The following is a 12,544-nucleotide window of genomic DNA, read 5'->3' on the forward strand; positions in this document are numbered from 1 at the left end:
TGGAGATCACAGAGTCACAGAACTTTAGAGGTTGGAAGGGACCTCCAGAGACCATCCAGTCCAACTCCTCTGCCAGAGCAGCATCACCCAGGGGAGTTCCCATAGGGATGCATCCAGGTGGGGTTTGAAAGTCTCCAGAGAAGGAGACTCCACAACCTCTCTGGGCATGCTCCAGCACCCTCACACCAAACAAGTTTCTCCTTATGGTGAGGTGGAACTTCCTCAGTTCCAATTTGTGCCCTTTGCCCCTCATCCTCTCCCTGGGCATCACTGAACAGAGCCTTGACACCCAAACCTCAGATATTTATAGGCTGCTCAGGGAGGCTGTGGATGTCCCCTCTGGGCTGGATGAGGCCTTGAGCAACCTGTGCTAGTGGAAGATTGGGGATCCTCAAGTTCCAAGGCTTTGCCCATGGCAGGGGGCTTGGCACTAGATGATCTTCAAGCTCCCTTCCAACCCAACTCATTCTCTGAGTGCCTTGAGGTCAGGGTCTGCATTTCACTCATGAGCTGGAGATGTGAAGGATCTCTTTCTGTTCCCCCTGGACACGTGGATAGGTTGGACTGGATGAGCTTGGAGGTCTCTTCCAACCTGCTTGATTCTATGGTTCTATGACTGCAGTGTTCCAGCAGCCTCCTGCTGCAGAACTTGTTCCTCACATCCAGTCTCAATCTGCTCTGCTCTGCTTTGCAGCCATTGCCCTCGTCCTGTCCCTGCAGGGCACTGGGAACAGTCCCTCTGCAGCCTGCTTGTAGCCCCTTCAGGCACTGCCAGGCTGCTCTGAGGTCTCTCTGGAGCCTTCTCTTCTCCAGGCTCAGCTCCCTCAGGCTGTCCTCACAGCAGAGCTGCTCCAGCCCTTGCATCATCTTCATGGCCTCCTCTACACCATCAGCTCCATGTCCTTCTTGTGCTGAGGGCTCCAGAGCTGGATGCAGCACTCAGGTGAGGGCAGAGTGGGGCTGGGCAGCAGTGGCTCTTAGCTAAAGAAGGAGACCCAGGTCCTCTGGAGTATTTTGGTGTCTCACATGCTTTGGTTGTGCCTGGAGGCAGGACTCATCTCCCACCCAAGATGAGGCACGTGGCTCTGCCTGCTTATACCTGGCTCCCTCCTACACGGAGGAGATGGCACCTCCAGGGGCTGAGTCAGACACCAGTGGCTCTCAAGTCTGCTTTTGCCAGTGCCTGAACATCTCCCCAGAAGACTGGGACCCAGGAGGAGCTGCCTGTGGTGAAACCTCAGCTAAGAGAAGGTGAGTTGAGGGCTGGAAGTTCCCTCCTGACTTGGGTAGGGAGAGTAGAGGGCAACACTTCTAACCCATGTGCCAGAAGTGCCATCTAGAATGACTTGGCTCAATGTCAACCTCATGCACTTCACCAAGGCCAAGTGCAAGGTCCTGCAGCTGGGGCAGGGCAATCCCCAGCACAGATCCAGGCTGGAGGAGGAGTGGCTGACAGCAGCCTGCAGGAGAAGGCCTTGGGGGTGTCAGTTGGTGCCTGAGTGCCCAGCAGCCAGCACTGAAGACATGAGCCTGTGGGTCCATGGGCATGCTGTGTGGTCTGGGGCAGAGCTAGGGAGGTGGAAGTGCCTGTGCTGGGGGCACCAGGAGCACATTGTCAGTGCTGGGCAAGATCCAGAGGTGGCCCCACTGCAGGCTGTCCTCAACAAGAGGTGACTGCAGGTCTAAGCTGGAGGTGGAGAGAAAGGAATCACAGGATCACACAGCATCAGAGGATTTTAGGGGTTGGAAGGGATCCAAAGAGATCACCCAGTCCAATCCCCCTGCTAGAGCAAGAGAATCACAGTATTGTTGGAAAAGCTCTTTAAGATTCAACCATCAACTCAAACCATGGCCCCAATGCCATGGCCACAGCTTGCTGCAACACCTCCAGCCATGGGCACTCCACCACCTCCCTGGGCAGCCTGTGCCAAGCCCTAACCATTCCTGCAGCAAAGACATTTGTCCTCCTCTCCAACCTAATCTTCCCCTGGCACAGCTTCAGGCCAGTTCCTCTCCTCTCACCTGAGACCAGGCAGCAGAGCCCAACCCCCAGCTGACTGCAGCCTCCTCTCAGGGAGCTGCAGACAGCAATGAGCTCTGCCCTCAGCCTTCCCAGAGATGCAGAAGCTCCTGGAGTCTCCAGCCAGGGTTCGATGGTCAGGATTAGAAACTCATTCCCTTCCCTTCCATTCCCCTTCCCTTTTCCTTTCCCTTTCCCTTCCCTTTTCCCCTTCCCTTCCCTTTTCCCCTTCCCTTCTCTTTTTCCCTTCCTTTTCCTTCCCTTACCTTACCTTTTTCCCTTCCTTTCTCTTCCCTTTTTCCCTTCCCCTTCCCTTCCCTTCCCTTCTCTCCCCTTTCTGCCGTCCCTTCCCTTCCTTTCCTGCTTCCCCTTCCCTTCCCTTTTTCCCTTCCTTTCCTTTTCCCCTTTTCTTTTCCTTCCCTTTTCCCCTTCCCCTTCCCCTTCCCTTTCCCTTCCCGGCGGCTCCTTTGTTGGCAGCAGCCTGGCAGCAGCAGCAGCAGCAGCGGCGGCGGCCGGCAGCGAGCGGCGGGGCCAGGGGCGCGGCGGGACCGGGGTGGGGGGAGACTCGTCGGGGCCAGGCGCACAAAGGCAGCTCCCCACGGGCCGTGCGACCACGGGCACGCTTTTGTGACTCAAAGAAAGGGAGGATGACGTGGGGCTGGTGCTCCCCGGCCCCCGGGGCTGATTGGTCCCGGCTCAGGTTTGAACGCCGAAGGTGTCCTGGCAACGAGAAGCGCAGCAGCCAGACTCTGCCGTCCTTGCTCCCGGGAGCCCGCTGGGTGCTGGGCACAGGCAGGGCACACGGAGCCGGGAGCTGCCGGGCACAGGCAGGGCACACGGAGCCGGGAGCTGCCGGGCACAGGCAGGGCACACGGAGCCAGGAGCTGCCGGGCACAGGCAGGGCACACGGAGCCAGAAGCTGCCGCCAGCCTCCTCCAGGTACCCCCTGCGCCGTCCTGCTCGGATGCTCGAATGAGTCGTGCCCAGTGGCAAGCGAGTGCTGTCGGTGCCGGCTTTGCCCGTTCCTCAGCGGGCATCTGCGTTCCTGCCCTGCAGAGGAGCTGAGGTTAAGTGGGAGGAGGGCAGGGAAGTCACTGGGGGCTTGGAGCGGGGGTGCGGGTCTAGAAACTCACTGCTCAGTGGAGCTTGCTGGAGGGATGCTCGGGGAGAAGCTGTGCCAGGAGAGGGAGGGTGAGGGGCCGTGGGGGGAGGAAGGGGCAGGTGCTGTTGGGCAGGACAGGGTTCCTCTGGTTGAGCAAAGCGATGTCAGCCCCGCGAGAAGATGTGCCGGAAGGTTTGGGTTGAAGGGAAAGAGATTTTCGCGCTGCCGGAGAGAGCAGCTGGCTGTGACCCACCCGAGGTCCAGCCCCGCCGCACCTGGGCGGGTGAGGAGGGGCAGAGTCCCCCCTAGGACACAGCTGCGTGCCGAGAAGCAAAGGGTGTGGGGATGGGTGGGAGCGGGGATGCAGGCAGCTACCAGCTCTGCTCCCACTTCTCCAGTGGGAGGGCTGGACACGAGGCGGAGGCACCCGGCGCAGCTCACGGAGCAAAGCTGGCGGTGCCACACGTGGGAATCCATGTGCCAGCCGATGGTGGAGCAGCTCCGAGCTGCCCCGACAGGAGAAACCCCTTCCGCGGGAGGGTTTCTCCATCCCGAAGCATCCTCCTGGCTCGGTGGCAAAGGACCTGGTGCCCGGCGTGGATTTGTGTGCTGAAAAGCAGCTCCAGGGCAGCTCAGGGGATTCTTGGCGCTGCAAGCGGTGGGGGATGGAAGGAGGCTGACAATGCCAAGGCTTTTCGGGTCGTGACTTGTGTGTTTGTCAGGGCATGGGGCTGGAGGGTCCCCGAACAAGCCTTTCCCACAGACCTGGAGGCAGCAGGAGGCTCAGAGATGCCTCCTTGCAGAAGAGCAGTTCCTCAGCGTGCTGGTGGCAGGCAAAGGCAGAAGGGCATCACCAAATGAGGGATTTGCTGGCAGCTGGGGCAGAGGGAGGGTCCTGTTTACCTCCTCAGCAAGAGCAGAGCAGGATCTGTCCCTGCAGTGGGCTGATGTGGCACAGAGGCCACCCAGGCACCAGAAGGAGGGCACAGAGCTGCTGGAGTGAGGCCACAGAGGTGATCCCAGGGCTGGAGCAGCTCTGCTGTGAGCACAGGCTGAGGCAGCTGGGGGTGTGCAGCCTGCAGAGGAGAAGGCTCCAGGGGCACCTGAGAGCTGCTGCCAGAGCCTGAAGGGATCCTGCAGGAAGGCTGCAGAGAGACTTCTGCTGAGGCTGTCTGGAGCCAGGCCAAGGGGCAATGGTTTGGAGCTGAGGCAGAGCAGGGTTAGAGTGGAGCTGAGGCAGAAGTTGTGGAGTGTGAGGGTGGTGAGAGCCTGGCACAGGCTGCCCAGGGAGGCTGTGGCTGCCTCCTGCCTGGAGGTGTTTAGGGCCAGCTTGGATGAGTGCTTGAGCAACCAGATCTGGCTGAGAGGTGTCCCTCAGGGCTTGGAGCAGATGATCTGTGCCCTCCCTTCCAACCTGAGCTACTCTGTGGTTCTATGAAGGCCAGGCTGGATGAAGCCTTGAGCAGCCTGATCTAGTGGAAGGTGTCCCTGCCCATGGCAGGGGGTTGTAACCTCAAGGTCTTCAAGACCCTTTCCAACTCAAACCATTCTATGATTCCTCCAACCTGGCCCTAAACACCTCCAGCCATGGGGCCTCAACCACCTCCCTGGGCAACCCAGTCCAGCCTCTCTCACCTGATCTCAAACACTTCCAAGGCTGCTGCTGCTGCTGCTGCTCCTCCTGCTTGCACCAACAGCTCTCCCTGCTCCGGGGCAGCTCAGAGGAGCCTCGTATCTCCCAAGGGTTAAGCCAAGCACATTCTTCAGCCTTTGTTAAGGCCAGGAGCAGCCATAGCCAGGCTGAAAGACAAGTGAGAGGAGAACACAGCCACACCTCGCAGTCCACCGACAGGATCCCAACCAGCTCTCGCTGTGTCTCCTAACAGAGGCAGCTGCTGCAGGGGGAGTGCTGGTCCCAGGCAAGCAGGACTGTCCCAAGACAGTCATTAAGTGACGTTGCCTTTCCCGGTGTTTCATGGCAGCAAGGCTGCCTGCTGCTCACTCCCAGCAGCTGCTTTTCCATTGGGGTGGGATCTCCAGTTTATGGCAGCCCTGCTGGGTCTGGCCTGTTTGCAGCAGCCCCAGCGCTGGGCTGCAGGTGGCAAATCCCCTCCCGGCTGGCTAATGAGGGTTATTTACTGGTGGTGGTGGGAGCTGGCAGTGATGGTGATGATGATGATGATGATGATGATGATGATGATGATGATGATGATGATGATGATGATGGTGATGATGTGGTGATTAGGGTGGCTTGATGGCACACAAGGCAGCCGGGTAATTGCTGGCCAGGAGCTAGTGAACTCCCAGGTTAATTGCAGCCTAGCTGCAGAGCTGCGTTGGCAATGGGCGGCACTTGAAAGGCAGAGCTGGGAGGTGTGTAAGGGGACAGACACTGTCTGCAGAGGCCAGGGTTGAGTCATGGCCAGCAGATGAGCCCTCCTCAGCCAGCAAAAGAGGGCTTGGGCTGTTGTTCTTTCCTCCTGCTTTCTTAAAGAGGAGACACTGGTGGTGAGACCTGTGCCCCTGGCAGGCTGTGCCCCTTCCTTCTCTTCGTGCCCTCCAAACGCTGTCGAGAAGTCTTCTGTTTGAGGAATCACAGAATCAGCCAGGGTTGGAAGGGACCACAAGGAGCAGCCAGTCCCAACCCCCCCTGCCATGCCCAGGGACACCCTACCCTAGAGCAGGCTGCACACAGCCTCAGCCAGCCTGGCCTCAAACACCTCCAGCCATGGGGCCTCAAACACCTCCCTGGGCAACTCAGTCCAGCCTCTCACCACTCTCATGATGCAGAACTTCCTCCTCTCATCCATTCTGACTCTCCCCACCTCCAGCTTTGCTCCATTCCCCCCAGTCCTGCCACTCCCTGACAGACTCAAAAGTCCCTCCCCAGCTTTTTTGTAGCCCACTTCAGACCCTGGCAGGCCACAAGAAGGTCACCTGGGAGCCTCCTCTGCTCCAGCCCAACTCTTTCAGTCTGTCCACCTACAAGTGGGACACCTACAGATGTCCCAAAAACAGGGCTTGAGGAGAGGAAAGGGAAAAGCAGAGCCACTCACTGCCCCCACGAATGGGATGAGGCACTTGGTGCCATGGGTTAGTTAATTAGAAGGTGTTAGGTGTTAGGTTGGACTCGATGAGCTCAAGAAGTCTTTTCCAACCTGTTTGATTCTGTGATTCAACCTCCGGTAGACACCAGCAAGTCCTCCCAGCAAAGGCACCTGGCAAAAGCTCACTCCCAGCATAAGCTCAGATCCTCTGCAGAGCCAGGAGCCCTGAGCAGTGCTGGTTCCTGGGAGGGCAGAGAGCATTAATGAGCTTGTTAAAGGCAGACGTTAATTTCCCCTGTAATGAGTGTGGGATGCACGGCAGGTCCTGCGGTCACTGGCTCAAGCCCTCTGAGCCCTTGGGCCAGGCTTGCCAGGTGGCAGCCACCTCCACATGGCTTTGGGCTCCTCAGGGTGTTACACAGCCTGGGCACACTCAGAGCTGGGAGTCCTCACCCAGCCCCAGCACAGAATCACAAAACCAGGCAGGTTGGCAGAGAGCTCCAAGCTCAGCCAGCCCAACCTAGCACCCAGCCCTGCCCAACCAACCAGACCATGGCACTAAGTGCCCCAGCCAGGCTTGGCTGCAACACCTCCAGCCACAGCCACTCCACCACCTCCCTGGGCAGCCCATTCCAATGCCAATCACTCTCTCTGACAACAACTTCCTCCTAACATCCAGCCTAGACCTGCCCTGCCACAGCTTCAGGCTGTGTCCCCTTCTTCTGCTGCTGGCTGCCTGGCAGCAGAGCCCAACCCCACCTGGCTACAGCCTCCCTGCAGGCAGCAATGAGCTCTGCCCTGAGCCTCCTCTGCTGCAGGCTGCACCCCCCCAGCTCCCTCAGCCTCTCCTCACAGGGCTCTGCTCCAGGCCCCTCCCCAGCCTTGCTGCCCTTCTCTCAACACCTTCCAGCACCTCAACATCTCTCTTCAATTCAGCAGCCCCGAACTGGACACAGCACTCCAGGGGTGGCCTGAGCAGTGCTGAGCACAGGGGCACAAGAACCTCCCTTGTCCTGCTGCCCACACATTTAAGCTGTTCTCATCCCCTAGCCTAATCCAGGCACTTGCTCCTCCACCTTCTCCTTTGCTCCCCTGTTGCCTGGTGCAGGGGCACCAGCCTGGCATTACAAAGGCAGTCAGAGGAAATTCCATCTCAGCAGGAGGAGAAACATGTTTGGTGTGAGGGTACTGGAGGCCTGGAGCAGGTTGTAGAGTCTGCTTCTGTAGAGAGCTTCCAACCCCACCTGGATGTGTTCCTGTGTGCCCTGCCTTGGGTGCCCCTGCTTTGGCAGGTGGGGTGGGACTGGATGGTTTTCAGAGGTCCCACCCAACTCTTAGCATTGAGATTTTCTCCCCTGGGGATTACCTAGAGCTGGATTAGACCTTGGTCCTATTATCTGCACCCAGAGTAGTGTCACTGTGACACAGAGAGGTCAGCAGAGGTTACTGGGCCACCACTGCTTGCTTCAGCTGCTCCAAAATGCCAGCTGGGATGAGTGGTAAGGGGTGGAGCCTTTCCCCTCTCTCTCTCTCTCTCTCTCTCTCTCTCCTGTGATGCTCTTAAGGGCAACAGATGCTCATCGTGGTTTTACTAACCACTGCCAGATGTTTGAGGTGATTTAGTTTCATCATTGGTGCAGGACAACTCAGGGCAGTGGCTGTGAGCACAGCTGAGCTGAAATCTGCTCTCGGGGTGTAGTGAGGTTAGGGTTGGCCTCTGCTCCCTAGAAAGGGGCTAAAATTGTGCCCCAAGGGAAGTGGGAAGGGAAGGGAAGGAGGAAGGGAAGGAGGAAGTGAAAGGAAGGGAAGGAGGAAGGGAAGGGAAGGGAAGGGAAGGGAAGGGAAGGGAAGGGAAGGGAAGGGAAGGGAAGGGAAGGGAAGGGAAGGGAAGGGAAGGGAAGGGAAGGGAAGGGAAGGGAAGGGAAGGGAAGGGAAGGGAAGGGAAGGGAAGGGAAGGGAAGGGAAGGAGGAAGGGGGAAGGGAAGGCACAGAGCTGCTCATCCTGACCACCAAACCCTGGCTGGAGACTCCAGGAGCTTCTGCATCTCTGGGAAGGCTGAGGGCAGAGCTCATTGCTCTCTGTAGCTCCCTGAGAGGAGGCTGCAGCAAGCTGGGGGTTGGGCTCTGCTGCCTGGTCTCAGGTGATGGAAGGAGAGGAACTGGCCTGGAATTGTGCCAGGGGAGGGTTAGGTTGGAGAGGAGGACAAATGTCTTTGCAAGAGTGGTGAGGGCTTGGCACAGGCTGCCCAGGGAGGTGGTGGAGTGCCCGTGGCTGGAGGTGTTGCAGCAAGCTGTGGCCATGGCACTTGGGGCCATGGGTTGGTGGCCACGGTGGGGCTGGGTTGATGTTGGGCTGGATGATCTCAGAGGGCTTTTCCCACCCACACAGTTCTGTGATTCTACGAGCAGCAGGCTGCGAGGTGTTTTGGAAGCTGAAGGTGCTGAGCTACAGGCAAAGATCAGAGCAGGAGGTTCAAAGGCAGGAGCTGCTGAGTGTTGATCTTGGCTCAGCTGCCAGCTCTTACTGTCCCTGGGGCAAACTGCTTGCAGCTTTCCTTTGCCCTGCTCCCCCTTCTGCCCTCTTCCCAAAGACTTTGTCCCTCAAGGGCTGGGGACAAGCTTGCCAAACACCTGCTGAAGTGCTTTGAAGGTGGAAAGCAGCAATGCACCCGTGAGAGGTTGCAGGGGCGATGCCGACAGCCCTGGCTGTGCATCTCCCAGGCAGCAGCAGCAGGAGGAGGAGGAGGAGGAGGGGGAGGATGGGTTAACTGGTGGGCGGCACCCACCTCCTAATTACAAGGCCTGTCAGCGGATCCTTTCAGTTTGAAGCATCCTCTTGGCTGAGAAAGAGCTGACAAAGTCACACCTAGGCAGGGGCAGAGGAGGAAAAACTTGTCCCACCGGTGAGTGGCCGGAAACTTCCCTTGGGAAACCGCTGCCAGCAGGGATGGAGGTGGCCTCCTGCAGCACTTCCAGGTCTCTTTCTCCTCTTGACTCCTGTCTAGTGAGTTCTTTGGGTTTTATTCCCCCCCCCCCCAAGTGCCTGCTGTGTGGTCTCAAGGCTTCCATGGGATCCTAGGAGAGTGGCTGCTGCTGGGCTTCGTTGATGCTAGGAGCATGGGCAGGCTGGAGGCTGGGCAGGGAGAGCTGCAATGAAATCCATCAGGGTTGCAGCAGCTCTGCTGTGAGCACAGACTGGAAGAAGTTGGGGCTGTGCAGGCTGCAGCAGAGGAGGCTCCCAGGTGACCTTCTTGTGGCCTTGCAGCATCTGAAGGGGGCTCCAAAAAAAGCTGGGGAGGGACTTTTGAGAAGGTCTGGTGATGAGAGGAGGAGGAGGAGGAGGGATGGGTTTGAAGTGGCAGAGGGGAGATTGAAAGTGGATGTTAGGAAGAGGATGGTGAGACCCTGGCATAGGTTGAGGGTGGTGAGACCCTGGCACAGGTTGAGGGTGGTGAGACCCTGGCACAGGTTGAGGGCAGTGAGACCCTGGCACAGGTTGCCCAGGGAGGTTGTGGAGCACAGAATCACCCAATGTGATCTTTGATCACATTGGGTGATTCTGTGCTCCACATCCTCCCTGGAGGTGTTCAAAGCCAGGTTGGATGAGGTCCTGAGCAGCCTGTTCTAGTGGGAGGTGTCCCTGCCTATGGCAGGAGGTTGGCACTGACTGGTGCCAGCACTCAAGCTGAGGCTCTGGGTAGATTTAGAAGGTCTCAAGAGCAAAACTACTCCAAAACAACAACAACCAACCCCCAAAGAAAATTACTTTCTGCCTCGGCAGGAGACCTGTGGCACAAATTCTGCATGGGGGGAGGTGATGCTGTGCTGGGGCTGGGCTGGCAGCATCGGTGGAGGATGGCAGTGCCCTCGTTGCTGCTGGTGGAGGAAGGGGGAACGAAAAGGATCCATCCTGTGTGATTTACTCCAGGTGCCCCTTCTTTGGCTGAGAGGGTGAAGGGTGAGGGTTGGTGTAGATGACCTCCAGAAGTCCTTTCCAACACCACCCCCCCAGCCATGTGCTCCTACCAGCGCTGTAACCCGAGCCCATTCTGCCCACCTCCTCCTAGGTTTTGCCAGCCTCAAGCTGGCATTTTCTCTGCAGTGCTTCCCCTACCCCCAAAAAAATAGGAGCCAGTGACTCCTTTTCTCTAAAACTCCATTTTCCACCCCAGAAGTCAGCTCCTGGCACCTGTCCCTTGGTGAAGGGGGCGGAAAAAAACCCAAACCAACAACCCAGGGCCCCCTCTAAGACCTCTCCTGCTGCTTAGAATCACAAATTTGCTTCTGAATGGGGTCAGGCCACAAACTTTTATCACTTCAAGCTCCCATAGCAATGCAAATCCCTCGGGGCTGGGAAGCCTCTTGCCCTGCGTGGGGGTGATAGGGAGAGAGATAAGGATTAAAACTGGAAACCAGCCTTGGAGAGGAGGAGGAGGAGGAGGAGGGGCAAGGGGGGGTTGGGGTCTTCTTTGTTCCTTCTTGCCCCGGTTGAGGTTGCCAAGGGCTACTTTTGTTCCCTTGCATCTTTTTTTGTTTGCTTTTTGGATGGGGTCCAAGGCCCCCTTGAATGGAAAAGCAGGAGGTGGAGAGGGCTGGGAGAGGTCCTAGTCCAAGGCCCCCTTGGATGGAAAAGCAGGAGGTGGAGAGGGCTGGAGAGGGCTGGGAGAGGTCCTAGTCCAAGGCCCCTTTGGATGGAAAAGCAGGAGGTGGAGAGGGCTGGGAGAGGTCCTAGTCCAAGGCCCCTTTGGATGGAAAAGCAGGAGGTGGAGAGGGCTGGAGAGGGCTGGGAGAGGTCCTAAACCAAGGCCCCCTTGGATGAAAAAGCAGGAGGTGGAGAGGGCTGGAGAGGGCTGGGAGAGGTCCTAGTCCAAGGCCCCCTTGGATGGAAAAGCAGGAGGTGGAGAGGGCTGGGAGAGGTCCTAGACCAAGGCCCCCTTGGATGGAAAAGCAGGAGGTGGGGGGAGGCTGGAGAGGGCTGGCAGAGGTCCTAGGTGCATAGAGATTTCCTTGCCTTTGCCAGGCTCTCCGTTGCCTTCTGCTGCTGCTGTCACAAAGGTGCTGGTTTCTGAAACTCCCTCCCCACCCCTGGTTGAGGGCAAACTCATCCCCCCCACCCCCCAGGCTCTTTCCTCTCTGAAGTGTCTGTGGGTCACTTCTTTCCTGCTTTCCTGCAGGTGACATGCCTGAGGGACCAGATGCCAGCTAGAGAGAGACCTGGGGTGAGCTGCAGAACTGAGCCCATGTGAACCACATGAGGTTCAGCAAGGCCCTGCCCTCCCCCCAGTGTTAATCCAGGCTGGAGGGGGGTGAAGGGCTGAAGAGTAGCCCTGTGGAGGAGGATTTACTCACTCAGTGCCATGGCCTGGTTGATTGGCCAGGGCTGGGGGCTAGGTTGGACTGGAGGAGCTTGGAGGTCTCTTCCAACCTGCTCAGTTCTGTGATTCTATGACTGGGGGTGCTGGGGGGTGCAAAGCTGGAGATGAGCCAGCACTGAGTGCTGCCAGCCCAGCCCCAGCCTGTCCTGGGGCTGATCCCCAGCAGTGTGGGCAGCAGGGGCAGGGAGGGGGTTCTGCCCTCTGCTGTGCTCTGCTGAGACCCTCCCTGCTATCAGATCCCCCAGATGACTGCTGAGGTGCACAGCTCCATGTGCAGATGAGCTGTTGGCACAGGGGGAGAAGAGCCAGGGCCAGTGTGGGCACCTGCAGTGCTGGGGCAGCTCTGGAGTCCTCAGCACAGACAGGGACCTGCTGGAGCAGGGCCAGAGAGGGCCACAGCAATGCTGGCAGGGCTGGAAGGGCTCTGCTGTGAGGCCAGGCTGGAGAGTTGGGCTTGGTCAGCCCAGAGAGGAGAAGGCTCCAGGAGACCTTCTGGTGGCCTTGCAGTGCTCCAAGAGCCAAGCAGAGAGCTGGGGACAGAGTTTTTCTCAGGGCCTGTCGTGCCAGGCCAAGGGGGAATGGTTTGAACTGCAAGAGGGAGACTGAGAGTGGAGAGAAGGCAGAAATGTTTGACCCTGAGGCTGGGCAGAGCCTGGCCCAGGCTGCCCAGAGAGCTGGGAGCTGCCCCATGGCTGGCACCACTGCAGGTCAGGGTGTGTGGGGCTGTGAGCAGCCTGCCCTGGCTGCAGATGTCCCTGCTGAGTGCAGGGGTTTGGACTGGATGAGCTTGAAAGGTCCCTTCCAGCCCAACTCAAGCTGGGATTCTGCTCCGTGTCCTCTCCGGGGCTGCCGCCTGGGGCTCACACAAGGTGCCTGAGACCAGCAGCTCTTTGCAGAGCCTCAGGGATGCTTGGCTTGCCCTTACCTTTGCCTAAGCCACAGCCCAAAGGTAACTCCTGCCTGTGCAGAGGTGCCAAACCTCAGCGAGCGAGGTCAGCGT

At 58.5% G+C, this 12,544-nt stretch overlaps 1 protein-coding gene across 1 annotated transcript in view; it reads left to right on the forward strand.

Annotated features, from left to right (window-relative positions):
- Positions 1–2,563: 2,563 nt before the first annotated feature.
- RASSF7 (Ras association domain family member 7) overlaps positions 2,564–12,544 on the forward strand; it is a 46,714-nt gene continuing 36,733 nt past the window's right edge. Inside the window, exon 1 of the mRNA XM_064163117.1 lies at positions 2,564–2,959. The gene's annotated coding sequence lies outside the window, so the exon portion shown is untranslated. The remainder of the gene's footprint in view (positions 2,960–12,544) is intronic.

Source organism: Pogoniulus pusillus, chromosome 24, assembly GCF_015220805.1.
Source record: "Pogoniulus pusillus isolate bPogPus1 chromosome 24, bPogPus1.pri, whole genome shotgun sequence".
NCBI lineage: Eukaryota > Metazoa > Chordata > Aves > Piciformes > Lybiidae > Pogoniulus > Pogoniulus pusillus.